Below are 24,950 nucleotides of genomic sequence, written 5' to 3' on the forward strand. Positions count from 1 at the left end.
AAGTGTATGCTGGCTTCAGCCTCAGCCCCAGCCCCAATGATGTGAGTTCATTATAATTGATCCTGCGATGAAGTCCCCTGGTCTGCTGCAGCACAGCTCATCATTCGCCGAGGCCTCCACCGCTTAAAGCTAGGTTCCCAAATTGTTGAAACTACATTTTTCCTGCAGTTTCTGAGGTGCTAAACATATTTTTGTACTTCACGGCTCGTGCATTTATTTTTTCCCTTCTGCTTGCTGGTGTTTTACAGCAATTCAGCTCTCCTTTGGTGCAGAGCTCGAAAAGCAGCATTTCTGCTGTCTCCAGTTGCCAACTGAAGCTGCAAGCACAATGATCAGCATGGGCATTCCATTGGGCCTGCCAATGGCCGCCCTTGATAGGAGGAGTAGTTCCTGAGGAGAAAGAAAGGTGCCCCTTACCAACATAATGGCCTAAATGCCCCTCTCTTCATTACAATCCCTATACATTAGCCCCCAAAACATCAATGTCTTCTGCCAAAATATATCATCCTCAAACATGGTGCAACCATTTTATTATTACTTCACGTGTCCCTCTGTTAATATATTCTTCCACCATGCTTGCCCTCAGTGGCATGTAGGATGTGAGTCCCTGATCTCCTACTCCTTCCAAGTGCCATCTCAGTGGGAGCAGCAAGTGTGATGGTGCGAGGCCTGTCATCAAGGTCCTCCTAAACCAATCCCCAATAGTTATAGACCAGAAGTCACATCCTCAGTAAATTGGAGCCCAAGGTCTCAATAGTGGCAGACACAGTGTTGCCCAGCAAAACTGCTTATGAGTTTGAGCCCTGTGTCCTCAGAGAGTTCTCCACAGGAACCTATGGAATTGCCACTTGCTCCATGGTATGGCGCAGGTCCCCGAAGCGCTCCCACATGCCTTCAGTGATGTCAGAGCAGCCCTTTGAGAGCTGCTGCTCTTTGGATCACCTCCTCCCCACACCTCGCCGCAGGTTCAGCAACACTCCCTGCAGATGTGAAAAACATGAAAGGAGCGTATTTAAATTATTTAAATGACTCAATGCCACGGACTCCAGTGGGTTCAGGCTGCCATGCAACCAATGCGCTGAGAATGCGACTATTTTTATTAACCACAAACGGAAGACTAGCCCAATTATTCCATACTTTTCTTTTATTCGTTCACGGGATGTGGGCGTCGCTGGCGAGGCCAGCATTTATTGCCCATCCCTAATTGCCCTCGAGAAGGTGGTGGTGAGCCACCTTCTTGAACCACTGTAGTTCGTGTGGTGAAGGTTCTCCCACAGTGCTGTTAGGAAGGGAGTTCCAGGATTTTGACCCAGCGACAATGAAGGAACGGCGATATATTTCCAAGTCGGGATGGTGTGTGACTTGGAGGGGAACGTGCAGGTGGTGTTGTTCCCATGTGCCTGCTGCTCTTGTCCTTCTAGGTGGTAGAGGTCGCGGGTTTGGGAGGTGCTGTCGAAGAAGCCTTGGCGAGTTGCTGCAGTGCATCCTGTGGATGGTACACACTGCAGCCACAGTGCGCCGGTGGTGAAGGGAGTGAATGTTTAGGGTGGTGGATGGGGTGCCAATCAAGCGGGCTGCTTTATCTTGGATGGTGTCGAGCTTCTTGAGTGTTGTTGGAGCTGCACTCATCCAAGCAAGTGGAGAGTATTCCATCACACTCCTGACTTGTGCCTTGTAGATGGTGGAAAGGCTTTGGGGAGTCAGGAGGTGAGTCACTCGCCGCAGAATACCCAGCCTCTGACCTGCTCTCGTAGCCACTGTATTTATATGGCTGGTCCAGTTAAGTTTCTGGTCAATGGCGACCCCCAGGATGTTGATGGTGGGGGATTCGGCGATGGTAATGCCGTTGAATGTCAGGGGGAGGTGGTCATTGCCTGGCACTTATCTTGCGTGAATGTTACTTGCCACTTATGAGCCCAAGCCTGGATGTTGTCCAGGTCTTGCTGCATGCGGGCTCGGACTGCTTCATTATTTGAGGGGTTGCGAATGGAACTGAACACTGTGCAGTCATCAGCGAACATCCCCATTTCTGACCTTATGATGGAGGGAAGGTCATTGCTGAAGCAGCTGAAGATGGTTGGGCCTAGGACACTGCCCTGAGGAACTCCTGCAGCAATGTCCTGGGGCTGAAATGATTGGCCTCCAACAACCAATACCATCTTCCTTTGTGCTAGGTATGACTCCAGCCACTGGAGAGTTTTCCCCCTGATTCCCATTGACTTCAATTTTATTAGGGCTCCTTGGTGCCACACTCGGTCAAATGCTGCCTTGATGTCAAGGGCAGTCACTCTCACCTCACCTCTGGAATTCAGCTCTTTTGTCCATGTTTGGACCAAGGCTGTAATGAGGTCTGGAGCCGAGTGGTCCTGGCGGAACCCAAACTGAGCATCGGTGAGCAGGTTATTGGTCAGTAAGTGCCGCTTGATAGCACTGTCGATGACACCTTCCATCACTTTGCTGATGATTGAGAGTAGACTGATGGGGCGGTAATTGGCTGGATTGGATTTGTCCTGCGTTTTGTGGACAGGACATACCTGGGCAATTTTCCACATTGTCGGGTAGATGCCAGTGTTGTAGCTGTACTGGAACAGCTTGGCTAGAGGCGCAGCTAGTTCTGGAGCACAAGACTTCAGCACTACAGCTGGGATGTTGTCGGGGCCCATAGCCTTTGCTGTATCCAGTGCACTCAGCCGTTTCTTGATATCACGTGGAGTGAATCGAATTGGCCGAAGACTGGCTTCCGTGATGGTGGGGATATCGGGAGGAGGCTGAGATGGATCATCCACTCAGCACTTCTGGCTGAAGATGGTTGCAAACGCTTCAGCCTTGTCTTTTGCAATTACGTGCTGGACTCCGCCATCATTGAGGATGGGGATGTTTGCAGAGCATCCTCCTCCCGTTAGTTGTTTAATTGTCCACCACCATTCACGACTGGATGTGGCAGGACTGCAGAGCTTTGATCTGATCCGTTGGTTGTGGAATCGCTTAGCTCTGTCTATAGCATGTTGCTTCCGCTGTTTAGCATGCATGTAGTCCTGAGTTGTAGCTTCACCAGGTTGGCACCTCATTTTTAGGTACGCCTGGTGCTGCTCCTGGCATGCTCTTCTGCACTCCTCATTGAACCAGGGTTGATCCCCTGGCTTGTTGGTAATGGTAGAGTGAGCAATATGCCAGCCCATGAGGTTACCGATTGTGCTGGAATACAATTCTGCTGCTGCTGATGGCCCACAGCGCCTCATGGATGCCCAGTTTCAATTTATATTCATAGCGAATTAAACGTCCTGATAGGATTTAGTCCAACCATTCCTGGTTGAACCAAAATAAATCCACTTTCATGAACTAATTAGAATTTGAATTCCACTTTTTAAATATTGATTGAAGATTGTCTCTGGGGAACTTCCTTTATGAGACACTGTCAAATTCTGACTTTTACAAAATCACTGTAATTCAGTAACTGGAACAATGATTCATCGGATTAACCAATCACATTGTCATGGTAACCTTTGCACTCCCCTTTGCACACTTGCTGTAACAATATTGTTAGTATCAGCACATACAACACGGAAAGTGAATAGTAACTGAAGAAACAAAACCAGATCTAATGAGAAAAAGGTGCTTTGAAAATACAGCTTATGTGTTCTGTAGTTAAGGTTAGACATTAAAACCATGAAAGGTTAAATGCAGGGATTCTGTTAAATGAGGGAAAAAGTTGTAGTAAATTACTGACTATCAACAGCCAAATGAAACAATGGCCACATTCTCTTTGTAGAGAGCCGAGTGCTAATGACATTTGAGATGAGGCCAAAAAGACTGGAAGCAGACTCCTCCATGCTTTCAGCCATTGAGCGGAAACTCCCTGGTAGGACTTCCAATACCTGTTATAACTGCTTGTGAGGCAAGCAGTTTTCTCTTCATGCTGGGCCCCTGAATTCCTCATCTCTTTCCTCCTCCGCAGAGCTTGGAGAGGACCTTGCCCTCTAGCAAGCTGTCTCCTGGGCTGTCCCTGCCACCAGTACCTGAAGCTGCTCACTCGTGCTGGGTAGTTCACTGCCTAACCCGAGCGGAGTTCCAATGCTGGGCTGGTGCTTGGGAGGGATGGAGCGTGTGGTGGTGCATTCTCAGGAGGATTGTCCTTCTCCGAGGTGTCTTCTTCAGCTCTTGCTGCTGAGAAGGACCTAGAGGAAAGAAAAGAGAACAAGTATTAGGATGGCACTGAGAGACATTAGTAAGTCCTCTTAGAGGTCTTGAGAATGCAGATTGAAGTTGTGAAGCTAGCTGAATATCTGCTGATGTGAAAGGTTACAAGTAATATGCAGGCAACCTGCTCAGAGAAGCTGGCAGCCTCGCTTTCCCCGATGCTCATGGCTTCGCCCAGGCAACTAATCTCCAAGGCTTCGTCTTCCGCTTGGCTGATGTCTACAATGTTAGGTGCTTATTCCCCAGTCTCTGTCCTCTCCCTCGCATTATGTGCTGTCTTGTCCTGCAGAAAGAAAGGAGGAGGGTTAATGAGTGGGTGTTGAAAAGATAAGTGGAGATGTGTAGGACTTGTGCATATCGTGCATGTGCTGAGAGCTGGAGAAGAGCCAAAATAGAATGAGGATGGACAGGTGATGAATGTAACGCCAAGGGTGTTGAATGTGAATGTGAAGTGCTTGGAAGAGAGGCTGGTTGTTCAAGTGCTAGGATGTGAGAAGAGAATGCTGTTAGTGTCTGGTGTGAAGAGAGCAAAGGAAGAGGTGAGTGTGTTTGGAATGAGAAAGAGAGGTGTTGCAGTGTGCCCATGTGATTGTACACTAAAGGATGTGATGAGGGGAGGGAATTATTAAGAGTTGTGTGGGAAAGGATGAAAGGAGTGTTGGCAGGTGTTGTTGAGAGAGGTGGAGAAATGAAGAGCTGTACTCACCCTTGCTTCTCTTGTCAGGTCATTGAACGTCTTCCTACACTGAACCCAGGTCCTGGGGGTGATGCTGCTGACACTGACCCTGTCAGCCACTTCTGTCCAGGCCTGCTGGATACTGGCCCTAGCAATGCCCTGCAGGTGCTGGTGAACAGTACCTCCCCCCTTGCCCTGATCTTCTCTATGAGGACTTCCAGGGAACCACCTGAAAACTTGGGACTCATCATTGTGAAGATAATTCTTTACACACAGTGTCAGAGAATACAGCCTTACTTTAAGAGGTGCATTCTCACGTTAAGCCTTGGGAGGCCTGCTGGAAATTGCGCTGCAAAAATCGGCAAGCTGCCCATTTCCCAACGCGATCCTGATGGATGGACAGCCTGTCAATCATATTAAAATGAGGTCCAGGAGTTAAAATCGGCCAGCCCTCACACTGGCGATGTCATAGATTCATTACAGCACAGAAGGAGGCCATTCGGCCCGTGCTGGCGCTTTGTAAGAGCAATCCAGTTAGTCCCATTCCCCCGCTCTTTCCCTGTAGCCTTGCAAATTTTTTCCCTTCAAGTATTTATCCAATTCCTTTTTGAAAGCCACGATTGAATCTGCTTCTACCACCCTTTCAGGCAGCGCATTCCAGATTATAACTACTTGCTGTGTATCAAAGTTTTTCCTCATGTCGCCTTTGATTCTTTTGCCAATCACCTTAAATCTGTGTCCTCTGGTTCTCGACCCTTCCACCAATGGGAACAGTTTCTCTCTATTTACTTGATCTAAACCCTTCATGAGTTTGAACACTTCTATCAAATCTCCTCTCAATCTTCTCTGCTCTGAGGAGAACGCCCCAGCTTCTCCAGTCTATCCACGTAACTGAAGTCCTTCATCCCTGGAACCATTCTAGGAAATCTTTTCTGCACCCTCTCTAAGGCCTTCATATCCTTCCTAAAGTGCGGTGCCCAGAATTGGACACAATACTCCAGTTGTGGCCGAGCCAGTGTTTTATAAGTATTCAACATAACTTCCTTGCTTTTGTACTCTATGCCTCTATTATAAAGCCCAGGATCCCATATGCTTTTTTAACCACTTTCTCAACCTGCCCTGTCACCTTTAAAGATTTGTGCACGTATACCCCCAGGTTACTCTGTTCCTGCACCCCCTATAGAATTGTACCATTTAGTTTATATTGTCTCTCCTCGTTCTTCCTGCCAAATTTATCACTTTGCACTTCCCCGTGTTAAATTTCATCTGCCATGTGTCCGGCCATTCCACCAGTCTGTCTATGTCCTGTTGAAGTCTATGACTATCCTCCTCATTGTTTGCTACACTTCCAAGTTTTGTGGCATCTGCAAATTTTGAAACTGTGCCCTGTACACCCAAGTCCATGACATTAATTTATATCAAAAAAAGCAATGGTCCTAGTACTGACCCCTGGGAACACCACTGTAAATCTCCCTCCAGTCCAAAAAACAACCATTCACCACTACTCTCTGCTTCCTGTCAATTAGCCAATTTTGTATCCATGCTGCCACTGCCCCTTTTATTCCATGGGCTTCATGGGGGCTTCTCGCTCACTCCGCGCCCCACCCACCCGATTTCCCCCACCCGATTTCCCAACCCCGAGCTAAAACTGGGGCGACAGTTTTAGGATGAGAAGAAGTTTACTTTGTTCCATCTAGAAACCCTATAAAATATCAAATGTTTCGATGACTAGAAGAGAATCTATTCATTTTTAATGTGTGTGCTGTAAGGTTTTATTCTGATTTATATTTGTGGCTTTTGTTATTGTGAAACATACAACCACTTGTGTATAATGTTTTCCTGTGCTACATTTGCTGAGCCTTTTCTTCTTTTAGTCTTGCCTCACTTTACATTCAGTCACCATGGTGCTCGATCCATTGTTTCTAACGTCAATAACAAGGCTCAGCTGGAAGGGTGCACATTTTAATGGAATAAGGCAGATGGAATGTTAGTTCTTTCAACATTGTAAGTGTGCCGCAGCTGGGCACAGTGGGCTCCTCACTTATATGCAGATTAATGGTTTATACTGTTGACTATGACTAGATTTTATAAATAGTGGCCGTTGGTTGTGGCTGGTGTGAGGCCCGACCCATTTTGATGCCTGGGCCTCATTTACACGCTGCCTATAAACTGCAGGTGCCAAGCGGCCATACCCACTGCAGCTCGCCATTGGTGGGAGTGTGGGAAATTGGCTGGGTCCCATGCTGAGTTTCTTGGCAGTTTGCATCTGGGCGGAGATGAGGTAATCCGGGGTGAAGGCGGGAATGGGGGTGGGGAAGGATCTCAAACAGGCCAGCAAAGGATCTGGTCCCTTTAATTCTTTTTTTAATGAAATGTTCTCTGGGCTATCACACAAACGGTCTCCAGCAGTCCCTTTAAGGACCACTGGTTAGGTTGCTTAATGCCTGGTGTAAACTAGGTGGAGTGTGCATGGGCATGCTCATTTGTACCTCAAAATTGTAATTGAGATCATTCAACTGGCATTGGACCCTGATTTGCATATTTAAGTAGTCTCCTGGCTATTTCAGGTAGGCGGGCTGCTCGCCCATTTACAGACCCACCTTAAAATTGCATCAGGTGGGCCTTGGACGTCAATGGGATGGCCAATGTGCCTGCCAATTTTCAATTCCTGCCCACTCATTTTTCAGGCAAGAAACAGGCAGTTGAAAATTGCCCCCATAGATTACAAAAGTGAAGAAGTAATAATAAAGTTGTACGGGTGCTCCTTATACAAAGTTCATTAAAGCCATAGAGATCGTATGACATAGATTCATCAGGACGCCATCAAGGATAAGAGACTAGAGATGCTGCGGGGGCAAAATTGGACCTTGCTTCACCCGTTTTTCCAGCGCAAAACAGGTCCAAAACCTACTAAACTGTTCCCGATTGCACTTGGTCGAAACATATAGGGTGTGCAGCGGTCGGCATATTGATTAGGGCATTCGTTAGTCATCCTGGGGGCCTGCCTGATAAGAGTGTTCAGCCCATTGCCTATGCAAATGGAGGGCCCTACCATCCATTTCAGACCCCTTTGTTAAATTGCATCGCGTCTGACTGCACACGCACGGCCCATGTTGCGATCAGTTTTCTCAGGCCTTGACACGGCCAAACCAGCAGTCCTTAAAGGAGCCACTGGAGTCTACTACCAAAAAAATAAGTAAAAATTGTTTTACTTACCTGAACGTGGAGCTAGAAGGACCAGGAGTACGCCTCCTTGCTGTACACTGAATTTGCAGGCTGCAGTCTGCCTCTTCTTGCTCCCCCCCTCCCACCTTCCGCACTTACCATGGGCCAATCTTCATCTTCATCAGGAACGGTGCATTGCCTCTTGGGGCGTGACTAGCACACCTAGTATGCTGGTCGCGTCCTCATGATGCAAGAGGACTGATTTGGCATTGTTCTCTTGTATCATGAGTTTCGGTGCAGCGGTGTCACAATCTCTACCCCAGGGACTATTTCGAATGGAGCAGTGAAGGCTGGGAGGATATTTAATAGAGATTTTTTAAATTGCAAAGGATTGTGATTGGATGAATAGAGACAAATTATTTTCTCTGGTTGGGGGAGGGGTCAGTGATGAGGGTTCATCGATTTAAAATGTCATTAAGAAAGTGAGAAGAGAGATTAGGAGAAGTTTCTTTACACAGAGTTGATAGAGCATGGAATGCTTTGCTATCGAGAATGGTTAAGGCAGAGACCATTGCATCTTTTAAGGGAAGAATAGGACAATATAAGGCTATGAGGAGAGAGCAAAGGCAGTGGGATTAGTCTTGGATTGCTCTTGAAAGAAAAAAGTTGTCAGTTAGGGGATGAAATCTAAGGTAGGACAGGAATGGTTCTTATTAATTCTATATATAGGGCACAAGCTTAATTATTTTTAGAAGTGCCATTTGATCTATATTTTTGTGTCAAATCTGTTTGAACATGCACACTAGAATTTACAATCTTTTAATGTACAGCTTCAGAGACACCTTGTTATTAAAATAAATCCTAGATTCTAAACTCAGAGTTAAAGTATGCTTTACAATGCTCACAAAGAAGCAAAAAGATAAGACAGGCCAAAACAGAGCTGAAGTGTGTTCAGTCAGACAAAACTTAAACCAATTGATGATTTAAAAAAACCCTCTGGAATTAACCCCAAAAAATTGGTTAAGCTTGAGGATCATACAAAGGGGAATTTTAAACATTTAAGAGCTTTGGTTCAGTCAGAATTAACTTTATACTGCCCTAAAATTACTTGATTCAAACTATTTACTTGTTTCTTTTTGCTCATCATAAATCTTTGAGTATATTTATGCATCTTTTTTCACTTTAAAAAAATATCCAAAATTGGGAGTGTGTGTATTATACACAGAGTGTTAAAATGAAAGCCATTTTTGCAAAGGTCCCAGAAACAGAATGCTCTCCTTTTCTTTCCTGAATCTCACCAAAAGTCACACTTAAGCTTCGATCACCTAGAACATTTCCCCAGCAGCTCCATTGACCACACAGCTCATTGTAATCAACTATCTTAAGCTTTTCTGCTGTGCTGTAGCTTTTGCATGGGCACACGGCCAAATACTTCATGTGACAGTTCGAAAGCCAAAAGCAATGTGGGGGTGGGGTGGAGAGAACATATTACACATCGATATTATGTTTTTCCTACAATTCACAGCTTTGTCATCAAAGATTTACAGTAAGGATTCAGAGTTTTAAAAAAACATTTCAAGAAAAAAAATCAGTCTTTCTGAAAAATATATTTCGGTTCAGTTTTTTAAAAATGAATGCTTTCATGTATGAAAGATTGTTAAAGGGACTCCTCCCCACCCCAGCCTGCCTGGCTGTAGTTCAACAAAACAGCAAATCAAATCCATACATCACTTGATTTTACTGACCTAGAGATTTCATGATACATTCCATGTGGCTATTTAAATCTATTTAAATCTATTTTCAATGAGCCATTAAAAACCACCTTTTTGAATTTTGTACAATCCTGAAATGTTCTCAGCTAGAAATTTATTTTAAAAACCCTTGAACTTTGAAAAACATTTGTAGAAAGCTTGAAACATCAAGGGGATGAAATTGGTCTTGGCGGTAGTGCAAAATAGGCAATAGCGCATTGGCAGCTCGTTTTAAACCCCGCCCATTTTACACCCCGTCCGATTTACACTCCAACTGAAATAGATTTTTCAGAAATACTGATTCTTTTTCTTGGAATTTTTTTTTTAGAAAATTCTGACTCCTTACTGTAAATCTTTGATGACAATACTCCCCGTATATAACACACACTCACACTTTGGACTGTGAATTGTAGGAAAAACATAATATCCACTTGTAATATGTTCTCTCCACTCTAACTAAAGGAAAGTTAAAAATAACTGAGTTTCTTGCCTTTCACACTTTTTGCTGTTCAGGATGCTCCACCAGCTGTACAAACAGAACAGTCAAAACCACTGGTTTCTCCAGAACTGCTGTTAATGATACTGCAAAGGGACTGAGTAAGGAATATTGGGGGTTGATTTTCTGCAGAGGTTTTCCTTCTTGTATGTTATAACTTAGTTTTTCCAGCGTTTCCGTCTCTCTTCTGCCAAAGTTATGATGGAGGAGCTAAAGAATCTTAGCAGAGATTCACCCCTAGTGAGTTACAACACTATCCTTTGGGACATGCACTGAAATCTATCCCAGATGTGCTAAAAGACTTCTCTCTGACAGATCTTATGGGCCTTAAATGAAAGTAACTTAGACATTATCAACTCATTCCTCATGGACACAAGGACACACACAAAAACCGTCCAATATTTCACATTAATTGGCAGGATGTTTTGTATGAAAAATGGAAAATCACACTTATGTAGAACAGGACATTGTTCTTAGTTGAAGGTTGATGCACATTGTTAAAGCAGGCTAGATGATGCCGTGAACTGCATCTAACCCGGGACTCATTAAATCTGGCAGTGTTTGCTACAGACAGTGGATGCGAAATGTGGAAAATATTACCTTCAGCAGCATTGCCATCCTTCATCCTGACAAGCAAAAAAAATTAATGTCATTTTTATATTGTTCCGTGATTAACTGGCAGTATATACAATAAAAAGGACAGTAAATGTCTGTTATCCCCGAGGTGAAACACCTTGTATCTACTTCATACTCTAACAGGAGGTTTGGTGAGAAGTGATGAAATTCACTCCACTGAGTCAAACGAATTGTAATGACTAGGACAGGACTTCACAATCAAGATTTATGGAGGTGAGTTTCCATGTGGGTTGTCCCACTCATCAGCTATATCTTCAGTGGAAGATACCCGGGAAAAGCAGCATAAACGGTGTTGATGCTGTTTTTCTGGGGAATCTGTGGCTCTTCCACTGAAGTTATGGAAGACGAGTGGGAGAACCCCCTCGTAAATTCACCCCACCCAAATATTTGGCCACTTAGTTACTCAGCTAACTTGACACTACTTGTGCCTGTGGACCTGTTGGGATTTCAGAGTGGCTTCTTACTGTTCCATGAGCGGAGGAAGGTGCAGGCCAATCTGGTTGAAGTCAGTGTAAGGCCAGAAATAACCTCAAAGGTTCTTCCTTACTGGTCAGCTTGTCTCCAAATGGCAATCGACCTCTCTAGGAACAATTGTCTTTTGGAAATGGCATCGTGGGGCCCACATATGGTCCTGCTTCATGCAGATGTACTTACCACTGGCTGTACAGCAGATATAACTGGCTGGATTGCTCTCAGACATGCCCCCAAAATTGACATTGGACTGGAGGGGATGCGTGTGGAAGTGGTGCCTCACTCTTTGGAATGAGTAAGGGCAGAAACAGATTTGACCCTTGCGCTCCCAATCTGCTGGATTTCTGGCCCAGAAGTATCAGAATTTCTAGGCCTATTTTTTTAAATTAAGTATTTGGGTAATTTCCTCCTGTTTTTAATTTTATTTGTTTTCCTTGCCTGATGCCTGAAAGTATGGGGAAACGATTTGCTCTCCATTATTGCCTCCATATTTGGCAGCCACGAAATGTCAGAGATTACTCAAGCGTAACTCCCGTCCAATTTCCCCTCCCATTCAGCTGGGAGATGCTGCAGCTTCAATCAACATCTGTCTGCTGTACGTGTCCCAGACTAGTAATTTGGTGGAGTAGATCTCGACCCTGTTACTGTTTTTTAAAAAGTATCCGACCTGTGTGGACTAGCAAAGAGGGCAAACAATTATGTAAATTTTGACAACGTTTAAAAGAAAAATGCTCTTTCTCCTGATCCCTATGAGCGGATCAAGCTTCTAACTCTGGATTTGCAGGTGGAACAATCAAACATGCTGACTATGGTCTTGATGTCTGTGTTGCTTCAGGAAACATAAACTGAACTGAGGCCCGATAAAGCCAGGAATTTGCTAAGGCAAAAAGCAAAATTCTAATGGAAAAATAATTATACATTTTATAATTGTAATACATTGTTATATAATTAGATACAGAGACGAAAATGACAGATTGAACATGGTTCAGACGAAACAGATTTTAGCAATAAAGCAGGTTGGAATGCAAGGTTGCAGAAAAACATTTATTGCACACTTTTGAAAGTTATCTCCCATTTTCATCTCCTTCCTTGTTATGAACATAAGATACCTCATGTGTACGTGTTCCTACAACAGCTGAATTATATCTGGTTCAGGGTGAAATAGTTGGAGGATTGCAATAAACACTACTTTAAAAATAAATGAACATTTATAAATGAAAATTATGTTGGAGGTTTTAGAAAATTGTAAAAATTCTTCAGTTAGTTAAAGTATTATACCAGAAATGTAATTTGAATTACATGTTATTTCTGGTGAAGTTAGTTTATATCTTTATTATTTCACTACCTGAAAGAATGAACAAGTTACCTTCCCTCAGGCCTCTGCAGCTCTAATCTATAACCTACTACATGCTACCTGCTGGCGTATGCAAGTGTCTAGCCTCCACTTGGCACTTCTCCCAACGGCAGCATTACCCAGCCGAGAGGGAGGGAAAATTAGAAGGGATTTATGCTTGAGCAATTTCTGGGGCCTTCTGGCTGCCAAATATAGAGGCAGTGATGGCGGTCTTGGAGCAGATCGTGTCCCTATAGATTGCAATGTGGGGAACAGCAGGCATGAACCTGTATCCTACATGGTGCAGCACAATAGTTTTTCTGGTGAGCTCTGAAAGCATAGTTGGGGTAACCATTGGAGTGAGTGTGGGAAGTTGTGGGAGTTTTTGGGAAGGGTTATGTCCTCTTCAACTCCCTGATCCCTGGTGTCTTCTCTCCACCCCAAAACATACACAAACCATTTACTTGCAGTTGCAGTCCTGGCTGAAACTACACCAGAGCTCTCCCCGTGTTTTCTGATTCTGGTAATAGGCAAATAAAATCAACAATTATATAACTGACATTTTTTTTCCCTGTATTAACAGTGTAATAACAAGAAATAATAAAATGATGACACCGTGATCTTACTAAAAAATAAAATAATGGTCTATTATCTACTCAGCAACAAGGAATAATCCAGTACATATAGGACAGGGTTACACAAGGGATTAGTTCAAATCCAGCCCAAACTCGATTAAAAAAGCTCCTTTCTCTGCCAATCACAAGCATGCTAAGTGAAATGCATTTGAGCAGTCTCTCTAACTCTGCTGTAGTTACAGCTTTGGTTTATGTACAAAATGGGGAAACCTTCTATTCCTTGCACTAACACGATCAACTGGATAAGCTTAAAAATTCACCAAAATAAAATGATTATGCTTATTAATGATCCAGCTGACATAACCAGTTTAGCAAAAGGACATACAATAGAATACATCAATCAGCAATGTATTTCTTATTCTCAACCTCTATGGATATACAAATCTTATGTTATAGGTCACATCCATGGGGAATAAGACCAAAAAGGTTTTACTTAGATTTTTCTGACTGTCAGTGCCTCAGGAGGCTACATTTCCACTACTCTCACCTCCCATCCCCAAGGTTATTGGGAAAATATGTCAACTGCTAGCTGAAGACTTGCAGCTCACCAGGAGAACTGTAATTCCTTGAATTTCTTTGCTCCTGCATCCTTCCAGGCAGCAGCAAGTGATATTTGCCACATTAGTCAGGCAGTTGATCATCATTGCATCAAGAAGGTCACTGGTATTCAGGAGGGTTGTGCATGTCATATCCTTCCCAATGGAAGCAGATAGAGAGATTTCCAGTTCTACAGACTGGCAGGTTCCCACTAGTGTAAGGAGACATTGATGGAACGCATGAGTCACTCAAATCCCCATATGACAACACCATTTATCTTATGAATAGGATAGACTTTCATTCTATTAATGTCCAGCTAATGTTTGATGCCAATCACCTTATCCTGCACGTAAATGGCAGTTAGCCAGGAAGCTGGTATCATGCTTTCATCATATAGCAATCTACCACTCCAGCCCTCATGACTTACAGCCATGTATCCTAATGGTTGATTGGTGATCAGAGCTTTCCCTTGTAGTGATGTTTCTACAAACAGAGAGGGACAACAGATAAAATAAGGTCAATGTCACTACAAGAAATGTCATTGAACAAACTGGATCAGTCACATAAATGCCATGGCTACTAGAGCGTGTCAGAGGCTGGGTATTCTGCGGCAAGTGGCTCACCTCCTGATTCCCCAAAGCCGCTCCACAAGTGGAATACTCTCCACTTGCCTGGATGGGTGCAGCTGCAACAACACTCAAGATGCTCGACACCATCCAGGACAGAGCAGTCCGCTTGATCGACAGCTCATCCACCACCTTACATATCCACTCCCTCCACCACTGGCGCACCGTGACTGCAGTGTGTGTCATCTACAGGATGCACTGCTGCAACTCCCAAACCCGTGACCTCCACCACCTAGAAGGACAAGGGCAGCAGGAGCATGAGAACACCACCACCCCCAAGTTCCCCTCCAAGTCATACACCCATCCCAACTTGGACATATTTCGCCGTTCCTTCATCATTGCTAGGTCAAAATCCTGGAACTCCCTATCTAACAGCACTGTGGGAGTACCTTCACCACGTGGACTGCAGCGGTTCAAGGAGAAAGCTCACCGCCTTCTCAAGGACGTGGAACAGGACAGCCTGCAGCCAGGGACAAGAGGCAACTGATAGCATCGTGCTTTCAATAAATAAAGGTTCAATCACCAAAAAAAGGTCACTTCAAACCTGCCTGTTCACCACCCACCCACCCCCCAGCCAACTGTTACAAAGTCCCTCACTGATAAAGACTACTGCCAAGTTCCTTCATAAGACAGAAGTTTATATTCCCGCTGCCATCATCCTGACGATCAAAAGCTGAAAGTATACTCAGAAATAAACTAAAAACTGCACAAGCTGTGTTTGCTCTACACAAAAAAAAAATTTAAAACTTACCTCTTTGGGCCTCCTTTGATCCCGGATCCTCTTCCCACTACGTTCACCTGGCAGGAAAGCCACAGTGCTTTCCGCTCAAGCCACCAGTTAAAATTGCAGTCAGGGCCTGATGATGTCATCGGACCCCAATCTGCATATTTAAAGAATTTAAAGAAGCCCTGCCAGCTTCAGGCGAGCATCCTTGCCGCCTGCTGGTTCAAATAGAAGACAGTGGGATTGGTGTGGGATGTCAGCGGGTAAATCCCCCAGACGATTTTAACTGCCCGCTCAGTTTCCGCCGGTGAGTAGTGTTAAAATCTTCCTTTTAGTTTTTGGCTGTCACTCGCTTTCCAAACCAGAAATACCTCCTGACCATTTGCATTTCAATAGTTTCAAAGGCATTTCACGCAGACAGTATAATCAGTTATTAAAGTTTGGTGATGGACCAGTAAGACTAAAAGATCAAAGCAATCAATTCAAAGGACTTGTCTCCTAATCCAACCAAGTCAAATTGTTGCAGTTTAGATTATGTCAATATTCCTTTTGGCTAGATGAACACTCTTTTCTTTTGCATATAGCAGAATCGTTTTGTTAATATATTACTACTTTTAGTCAAATTAGATGTCAAAAGGTGTTTTATCTGTAGGCCTACAAAACATTACACTATGGGAAACAGAACTTTAACAGATGGTTGAATTTTATGCACATACAGCTCCCTAGACATTGCCATGAGTGGATTGGATAAGCTGACATAAAGAAAAACTGGTTCTTTTAATTCTAAAATTCTGGATTAATTTGGACTTGTCATATTGGAAGAATGAATTTATTTGGGGGCAGAGAATTCCTGAACACACTTATCTTAACCTCACGTTTATTTTCAAGTTTCCACTGTAAGGGACTAAATTTTGTATTCTGATGTGGTAGTCTACATTGAAAGTAGCAAAGAGACTGAACTAAATTGATTTCTTATACTTCTGCTGAAAGGAAGCCTTTCTCTTCACTGCAGTTTTGTTCAGATACATTTAAAGAGGCAGACAGCTGCTTGGTAAAGCTGACAGAAATGGCATTATATAAGGCAGTCCACTGGAACTGAATACATCAGGTTACGTGCACTAGTAAGAGACTTCAGTGTGTTTAGTAGTGTAACAGTAAATTCCATTCAAGCAGTATCATAATATGGTACAGCACAGGAGGCGGCCTTTTGCCATCGTGCCTGTGCCAGTAGTTTGGGGGCATTTAACCAAATATATTTCAGTTATTCAAAATCTATAGTGATATGGGCATATACAGTGTACTAGTCTAGCCTGATATAACTATTATTTTCCTTACGAAAATCTCTGGAATTAAATCGAGTATGCACTACTACTTTATATCTTTTTATAATTAATAATTTATGCACAATGAACAGTCTGTTATGCAGCAGAGGTAATTTAATTGACCACCTGTGATGACCCAGTTCTTATAGACCCAAATGCTGGGTACAGTAGCCTTGAGGTTCAATTTTTTAAAAAAAATCTAGTAATTGCAGGCTGGCATCAGGAAAAAATTACCATAAAAGTTGCCAGCTTGTCATTAAAACTCAATTGATATCCCTACCCGGTCTAGCCTACGTGTGACTCCAGTGCTAACTACATGGTTGACTCAATGCCCTCAGGGCAACTGGGGATGAGCAATAAATGCTGCCTTGTCAGTGTCACCTACATCTCAAGAACAAATTTTTAAAATGCTTAAGGGTAGAGAGGAATCGCAATTGAAATTAATTAACCTTTGGTTCAGTCTGTGGAAGAATAGAAAAATAAATGTGTATACTAATAGGCTAAGTTGGGAACAGACATCAGATTCCAACAGTTTAGCTCCTTTATGGAATAATAATATTGAAATTGGAAGAACAGAAAATGATGAAGGAAAACTAAGAGTTTGTGGGTTTGATCACATTAAATGTGAATCTGATGGAAGTAGTTTTCTAATATAGTACAAGTATTTGCTTATATGAATGCAAAAAACAGTAGAGATTCCACGGACTGGAAGAGATATAAAGAACAACGAAGGGATACTAAGAAAGTAGTAAGAGCTGCAAAAAAGGAATATGAGAAAAAACCTGCAAGGGATATCAAGGACAACACTAAAGGATTTTACAAGTATATTAAGAGAACAAGGGTGGCTAAGTGCCATGTGAGCTCCTTAAAGACAGATGCAAGTGATGTTGTAATTGAAAATCAGGAAATGGCAGACTTGCTAAATACTTTATTTGTATCGATCTTCATAGTAGAGGATGAAGTACCAGAGATACGCGGAAAAACAAAAATAAATCAAGGGGAGGAACTTACTGGATTTAATATAAGTAAAAAAATGATAACGGAGAAAAAAATGTGACTAAAGATAGACAAATATCCAGGACCTGATGGTTTTCACCCCAGGATATTAAAAGAAGTAGGTGAGGATATTGTAGATGCTCCTGTCATGATCTTCCAAAACACTCTGGATTCAGAAATTGTCCCCTTAGATTGGAAAATTGCCAATGTCACTTCACTATTTAAGAAAGGCAAGAAAGATAAACTAGGAAATTATAGGCCTATTAGTCTAACGTCTGTTGTGGGGAAGTTACTAGAATCTATTATTAAGGACAGAGTGACTCAGCACTTGGACAAACATGTACTGATCAGAGAGAGCCAGCATGGATTTGTAAAGGGTAAGAAGTCAAGTCTAACAAACCTAGTTGAATTGTTTGAGGAGGTAACTAACGTGGTAGATAAGGGAGTATCTATGGATGTTATTTATACGGACTTCCAGAAGGCACTCGATAAAGTTCCACATAAGAGACTGCTAACAAAAATAAGAGCACACAGAATTGAAGACAACCTATTGACATGGGTAGGAAATTGGTTAGGAGGTAGGAGACAGAGAGTAGGGATAATGGGTATGTACTCAAATTGACAGGATGTGACTATTGGTGTCGCCCAAGGATCTGTACTGGGGTCTCAGCTTTTGACTATATTTATAAACAACTTAGATGAAGGAATGGAGAGCCGTATATCCAAGTTTGCTGATGACACCAAATTAGGTGGCACAGTAAATAGTGTAGATGGGAACAGAAAGTTGCAAAGGGACATTGATAGACTAAGTGAGTGGACAAAACTGTGGCAGATGGAGTTCAATGTAGGGAAATGTGAGGTCATCCACTTTGGACCCAAGAAGGATAGATCAGAGTATTTTCTAAATGGCAAGAAACTAAGAATTGTGGAAGAGCAGAGAAATTTAGGGGTCCAAGTACAAAAAGCATTAAAAGCTAGTGGACAGGCACAAAAAATAATTTAAGAGGCTAATGGAATGTTCATCTTTATCTCAAGGGGGCTGGAATACAAAGGGGTGGAAGTTATGTTAAAGTTATATAAAGCTCTGGTTAGATCCCATTTAGAGTACTGTGTTCAGTTCTGGGGACCGTGCCTCAGGAAGGATATATTGGTCTTGGAGGGGGTGCAGTGCAGATTCACCAGAATGATACCAGGGCTAAAAGGGTTAAATTATGATGACAGGTTGCATAGACATGCTTGTATTCCCTTGAATATAGAAGATTAAGGGGTGATCTAATTGAGGTGATTAAGATGATTAAAGGATTTGATAGGGTAGATGGAGAGAAACTCTTTCCTCTGGTGGGGGAGTCCAGACCAAGGGGGCATAACTTTAAAATTAGAGCTAGGCCGTTCAGGAGTGATATCAGGAAGCACTTCTTCACACAAAGGGTAGTGGAAATCTGGAACTCTCTCTCCCAAAAAGCTGATGAGGCTAGATCAATTGAAAATTTCAAAACTGAGATTTATAGATTTTTGTCAGGCAAGGGTATTAAGGATCACGGAACCACGGCGGGTAGATGGAGTTAAGATACAGATCAGCCATGGTCTAATTGAATGGCGGAATAGGTTCAAGGGGCTGAATGGCCTACTTCTATTTCTAAGTTCCTATGTAAGTATAAATCTGCATTTCAGGCTCTGAAATTCCGGAGTTCAGCTTTTGGCCATCCACGGAGATGGTTGCAGATCCTATGCCACATTGTGGGAATGGATTCTCTAACATAATCAGGAAAGGGGCAAACCTGTAAGGGTGCTTCAGAGGTACCCACCATGATGGCAGCCAGGAAAATAGGACCAGTGCCATGCATGTCCAATAGGAGAACAGAGTCCTGTAATGGACCAAATGAAACAATTGTAAGGGAGCAAGTGGGCCTTTTTTGAAGGGAATCAATCCCCTCTGGCATTAGCAACCTCTATTGTGGGCAGTCTTAGGGCCTTAGCAAGGCACTCAATGGAACTCACACCAGCTCTCAGCGCGTAGAATCTTGGGGCCTCAGTTTTTATTTTATTTTTAATCCTGGAATTAATTATTTTTGACATTTCGAAAACTGGTAAAATATCAGTAAGAATGATATAAAGGAGAAAAATAAGGTGGAGATCAGAGAGAAAAATGATGCTCTATTACTACTTACGTTGACAGGAGCTAATTACAGTTATAAGTACCTGGTCCCATTTCCTGGTCCAGTTTTTGGTTTCTTGCACAGTTCCAAATTCTGTTGGTTCTCATTAATAAAATGTGTCATGTTCGAACATGTTCTTCCCATGGTTGTCAAGTGACTGTGTGAGTTAGCTAAACCGCCTGTGCTTCAGAAGACAGAATTTTCCAGGGCATGAGAAGAAAATGCAGGTTTTTAACTTGTTAGTAAAAAAAATGCAATATAAAAGAATGTGTTTCGAAATGAGGAAGGAAAATTAATATTATGAAGAAAGAAATGGTAATGTAGATAAGAAAACTGATTAAAAGCCAACAACAATGAGCCTTAATTTTCCACGTAGGCAAAAACCCAAGGAGTATGGTACTATTGTCACTAACTGCCCTGGCTACTGCCTATCCCTGCCCTCGTGCTGTACGTCTCTCCCTCCTAAGCAGTGCCACCCTTCTCTGTCTTATTTTGTGAAGAATAACTGCTTCCTGGATGAACAGGGGACTCTTAGCCTCCTGCAGACCATACAGAAGAAAAATAAATTGAAATTATATTGCCAAAAGAATTCCTTAATACCCTTACCTAACACAAATCTATCGATCCCAGTCTTGAAAATTTTAATTGACCCAGCATCCACAGGCTTTTGAGGAAACGAGTTCCAGATTTCCACTATCTTTTGTGTGAAATATGTTCCATTGTTCTGGACTCCCCGCCAGAGGAAGTAGTTTCTCTGTAACTAACCTATCGAATCCCTTTATCATTTTAAGTACCTCGATTAGATTACCCCTCAACTTTCTAAATTCAAGGGAATACAAATCAAGTTTATGCAACCTGTTCTCATAATTTAACCTTTTAGGCACTGGTATCATTCTGGTAAATCTGCACTGTACCTCATCCAAGGCCAATATATCTTTCCTGAGGTTCTGTGCTTAAAACTGAATGCAATATTCCACATGGGGTCTGACCAAGGCTTTGTACAACTGAAGCATAACTTCTGTACTTTTATATTCCAACTCCCTTGAGATAAAGACCAAATTTCCATGTACCCTTTTGCTTGAATTTTATACCTGTGCACTAGCTTTTAGTGATTTGAGTACATAGACACCCAAATCCCTTTGATTCTCCACTGTTACTAGTCTCTCACCATTAAGAAAATATTCTAATTTGCCCTTCTCGGTGGATGACCTCACATTTGCCTCAATTGAATTCCATCTGCCACAGTTTTGCCCACTCACTTAGTTTCTCTGTGTTCCTATGTAACTTTCTCCTCCCATCTACACAACTAACTGTGCCCCAATTTAGTGTCATCTGCAACTCTATAGTCCTTCATTTAAGTCATTAGTATGTATGGTAAAAAGCTGAGGCCCCAATACAGAGCCCTGGAGAACATCACTTGTCACATCCTGCCTATCAGAGAATGTTCCCTTTATCTTTACCGTCTCCTACCTCCCAATTAATTACCGACCCATTTCACAAGGTTACCTCCAATTCCGTGCGCTTCAATTTTTGCTAATAATCTCTTGTGCAAAATCATATCAAATGTCTTCTTGAAGTCCATATAGACAACATCCACAGACACTCTCCTACTAGTGATCTCCTTAAAAAATTCAACTAGAATAGTCAGGCATGACCTAGCCTTCTCAAATCCATGCTGAGTCTCTTTGATCAGCTCATACGTGTCCAAGTGCTCAATCACTCTGACCCTGATGATAGATTTTAGTAACTTCTCCACAGTTGATGTTAAATTGACAGGTTTGTAGTTACCTGGCTTCTCCCTCCCGCCCTAATGGAGTGACATTTGCAATTTTCCAATCCAAAAGGTATAATTACTGAATCTAGAGAACATTGGAAAATTATGACTAATGCATCTGCAATTTCTTCACTTATTTCTTTTAAAACCTGGGGTGGAAACCATCAGGTCCTGGAGATTTGTCTATCTTAAGTCCCATTATTTTCTCTATTACTATTTTTTTAAACTTATATTAAATTCACTGCGGTAGAAATTGTTCCTTGTTACACCTATTTTCACAGGGGAAAACTAGGGCAAAAAGTACCAATTTTGCAGGGCTATGTCCCAAGCCCCAAGTATTCCTGAGATATGTTCAACCCCATAGTGGGTCAGGAAATTTTTCAGTTGTCCAACATGGCCACCTAAAACAGGCATTAGGCCCCTTGAATATGTTGATGAGTGGTCTAGTGCCTGTTTTAGGATCCCTCTGCCAAGTTGGGTTGGGTTGCTCTGCAGGCAGAGAGAATATTCCAAGAACTTTGTATTCCTCCAATTCTGGCCTTTTGTGGATTCTCCACTCTCCCACCCTTGGTGGCTGTGTCTTCAGCCTTCTAGGCCATAGGTTCTGGAATTCCCTCCCTAAATCTCTCCACCTCCCTCTCCTCCTTGAAGACCTCCTTAAAATCCACCTCTTTGACCAAGTTTTTTGACACCCCTCCTAATATCTCCTTCTTTGGCTTGATACCAATTTTTGTCTCATCCGGTGGGGCATAGACTGATGTGGGCTTGCAGCAGCATATTAAAAGGGAAGGGCTGAAAAGATTGGGAACGGGTGTCAATGGAATAGCAGATGTAAGTGGCAGGGAAATGTAAAGAGCACACCAAGCAGGCAGGAGTTAATCCTAAGGGAGCCTTTCAGGTTTAAAAGTCCCAAAATGAAAGAAGAAAAAGTCTTTGTCAGGACTGTTTCCAGCTTTACCCAGCTGCAGCTTATGATCCCTTTAAATAGAACTGAAAATGGCTGCCTCCTGACCTGTACTGCCCATGGTTTGTGGAAGGGTTGATGAAGCAACGGTGACGGTTATCATTGACACCAAAATTGCATTGGGGTTCTAACTGCATCATCTGACCCTCATTTAAATACATTAATGAGGTCCACGCCTGTATCCAGCGAGACGCTGACCGCCTAAATGAAGGTCTGCCCGAATATTGGAACAGGTGGACCTCCGGCAGTAAGTCAGCGATTTTATTTTGTGTGATTTTCATTCCTCTACCTCCCCATTCATGTCAAAAATGGGGTGGTAGTAAGATGAAAATCAGCCGTAGTAGGTCCTCTTTAGGATGGGTGGAGTGATGTAGACAAGATGGGAGCCTCACAGCAAAGGATACAAAAGTAGATGATAAAGCAATTGTCAGCTGCAAAAAAAACCCCATAACAATCAGTTAGTTGAGAAATAAACTTTTATGACTCTGTAAATTACCTGCTGCGCCTTTTCAATCAATTTCTGCCTTTTCATCACTACCTAGCAATGCTGGATGTTTGTTTTATATGAACATGATTGTCCCTGAGCGTAAATGGAGTGCTAATGGTGCAAAGTGGATTGTATGATGTCACTATCTCATTCAAATATGTCCATCCATTTTAGAGTGGGAAGTGAAAGCAGAAAATTGGGTGGACCGATAACTGATCCCCGGCCACTGGAATACCACCCGAAAACCCAGGCTATCGCGTTCTCAGTATAAATACATTTCTACAAATTCATAATTAAGGTATAAAAAGATGTAAATCTGTTTATAAGCAACTTTGCTCCTCTGTGCTGATCTGTGTGAAACAGGAGTCATTGTATTCACATATGACTAAAGCCAGCTATGTATAAGTGCATGGTATTCCCAAACGTTCTTAATTGCTAGTTAATAATATATATTCTGAAAGTTCACTTGGTAGTCCTTGTAATATTCTATTTTTGAATTTCAGACTGGATTTGGTTTGAGGACATTGTCACATTCAAAAGCATGTTCATCAGACTGCTGGATGACCCAAATTAATCTAATGTAAAGAATATTGCGCAGCAACTTCAGAATTTCTCAAAACTTACAACTGTAAAGTAACGGGTTGTACAAGATGATACAATTCACAGATACTATAATACACATTGGGGGGCAAGAAGAACCTTTAGTTTAAGAATAAGAACACAGCACAGCTCTCATTTCAACACACCTCACCTCCACATTCAAGCTCTCTTGGTTTGGATCTGAACAGACAGGAAATGTCAGTTATTTATATTTCCTCTTTGCTAAACGAAAGACAGTAAGTGCTGACTGGATCAGTGTCAACTTGCAGCACAGAGATAACAGCTGAAACAAACATGTTCAACAGGCTTGAATGCGTCTCTGGCACCTGTTAAAAGATGTAGAATCACAGGCAGCTGAACGGTGCGACATTTTCACCAAGTTAATGATCATATTGGGAGTTAACCCATGAGGCTCAAAGTAACCTAGTATTTGTTTTTAAATTTTTACAGCAAAGTTGAAAATAGAGAAGTTTAGAATATAATTATATATATTACAACTATTTAGTCGATTAAATATCCAAACTTGCCCACTTTAAAACACTTGGTGGTGGGAACAGACCCACATTTTGGTGTGGGTTTTTCTGCTTTATAATCTGTTATGATAATGCAGTTCTAATTAGAGAAATTAGATTACCAGTCAAGGCTTAGATAATCGACCCAAAATTCCTCGGGACACAACCCTCTGCACATATGCCCCATGCATTCGGATGCTCCACCGCCTGTCCGCCATTGGGGGGAGGGGTCGGGAAGGAAGAGAGGGTTGCCACAGCCCACACCAGACTCCAGCCATGTCCTCGTGGGGCCCCCCGTGTAACAGAACCGATCTACTATTTACATTAAAATCTGCCATTTCTTCAGGAACCAGACTACTTTGCTGGATTGAACCTCACTGGACGAGCCCAACTTCACCCATGTGGAGGCTGATATGCTTCAACTCACTCAGTGTACCTGTCTCCAGAGATACGCCAGGTCCCGGCTGAACCAGGCTAGTGAGAACACACGGGGTAGAGAAATCCTCTGCCCCTGGCTCAGCCTCCTGATATTTGCTTTGTAAAGGATGGGTGGAGGTTCTGCCCCTTTTAGGGAACTGGTGCAACCAGATCTCTGCTGCTTTCCAGGGGTTCCATCAGTCTCTTACCGGAGTAACATCAGAATTTCGGCCCCAGTAGCTTCAACTCATTAATTTCCTCAAAGCATTCATTAAAATTAACTTTTTACTGACTAATTTCTGCTCAATAGGAAGGTCTCCAAACTCTATTGCATTACTTACAGTGAGTAAAATTTAAAGTGTGGCATTTATGACCAGTTAGAGATCCAGATTACATTTAAACAATTTTAAATCAAATTGATTGACATTTGGGAGGTCTGGGGTTGATTTTCTGAAGGTGTGAATTAGGGCTTCAG

General features: G+C 42.6%; 2 long non-coding RNA genes across 2 annotated transcripts in view; one reads left to right on the forward strand and one right to left on the reverse strand.

Annotated features, from left to right (window-relative positions):
- Window positions 1-24,950, forward strand: part of LOC137326147 (uncharacterized) — a 49,852-nt gene that overhangs the window by 6,590 nt on the left and 18,312 nt on the right. The gene's annotated exons all lie outside the window — the stretch shown is intronic.
- On the reverse strand, window positions 514-4,161 carry LOC137326146 (uncharacterized). The gene is made up of 2 exons (XR_010964121.1): window positions 3,876-4,161; window positions 514-980 (listed from the first exon to the last, which is right to left on the reverse strand). It is a non-coding gene; the product is annotated as an uncharacterized lncRNA (long non-coding RNA).

Source organism: Heptranchias perlo, chromosome 10 (genome assembly GCF_035084215.1).
Source record: "Heptranchias perlo isolate sHepPer1 chromosome 10, sHepPer1.hap1, whole genome shotgun sequence".
Lineage (NCBI taxonomy): Eukaryota > Metazoa > Chordata > Chondrichthyes > Hexanchiformes > Hexanchidae > Heptranchias > Heptranchias perlo.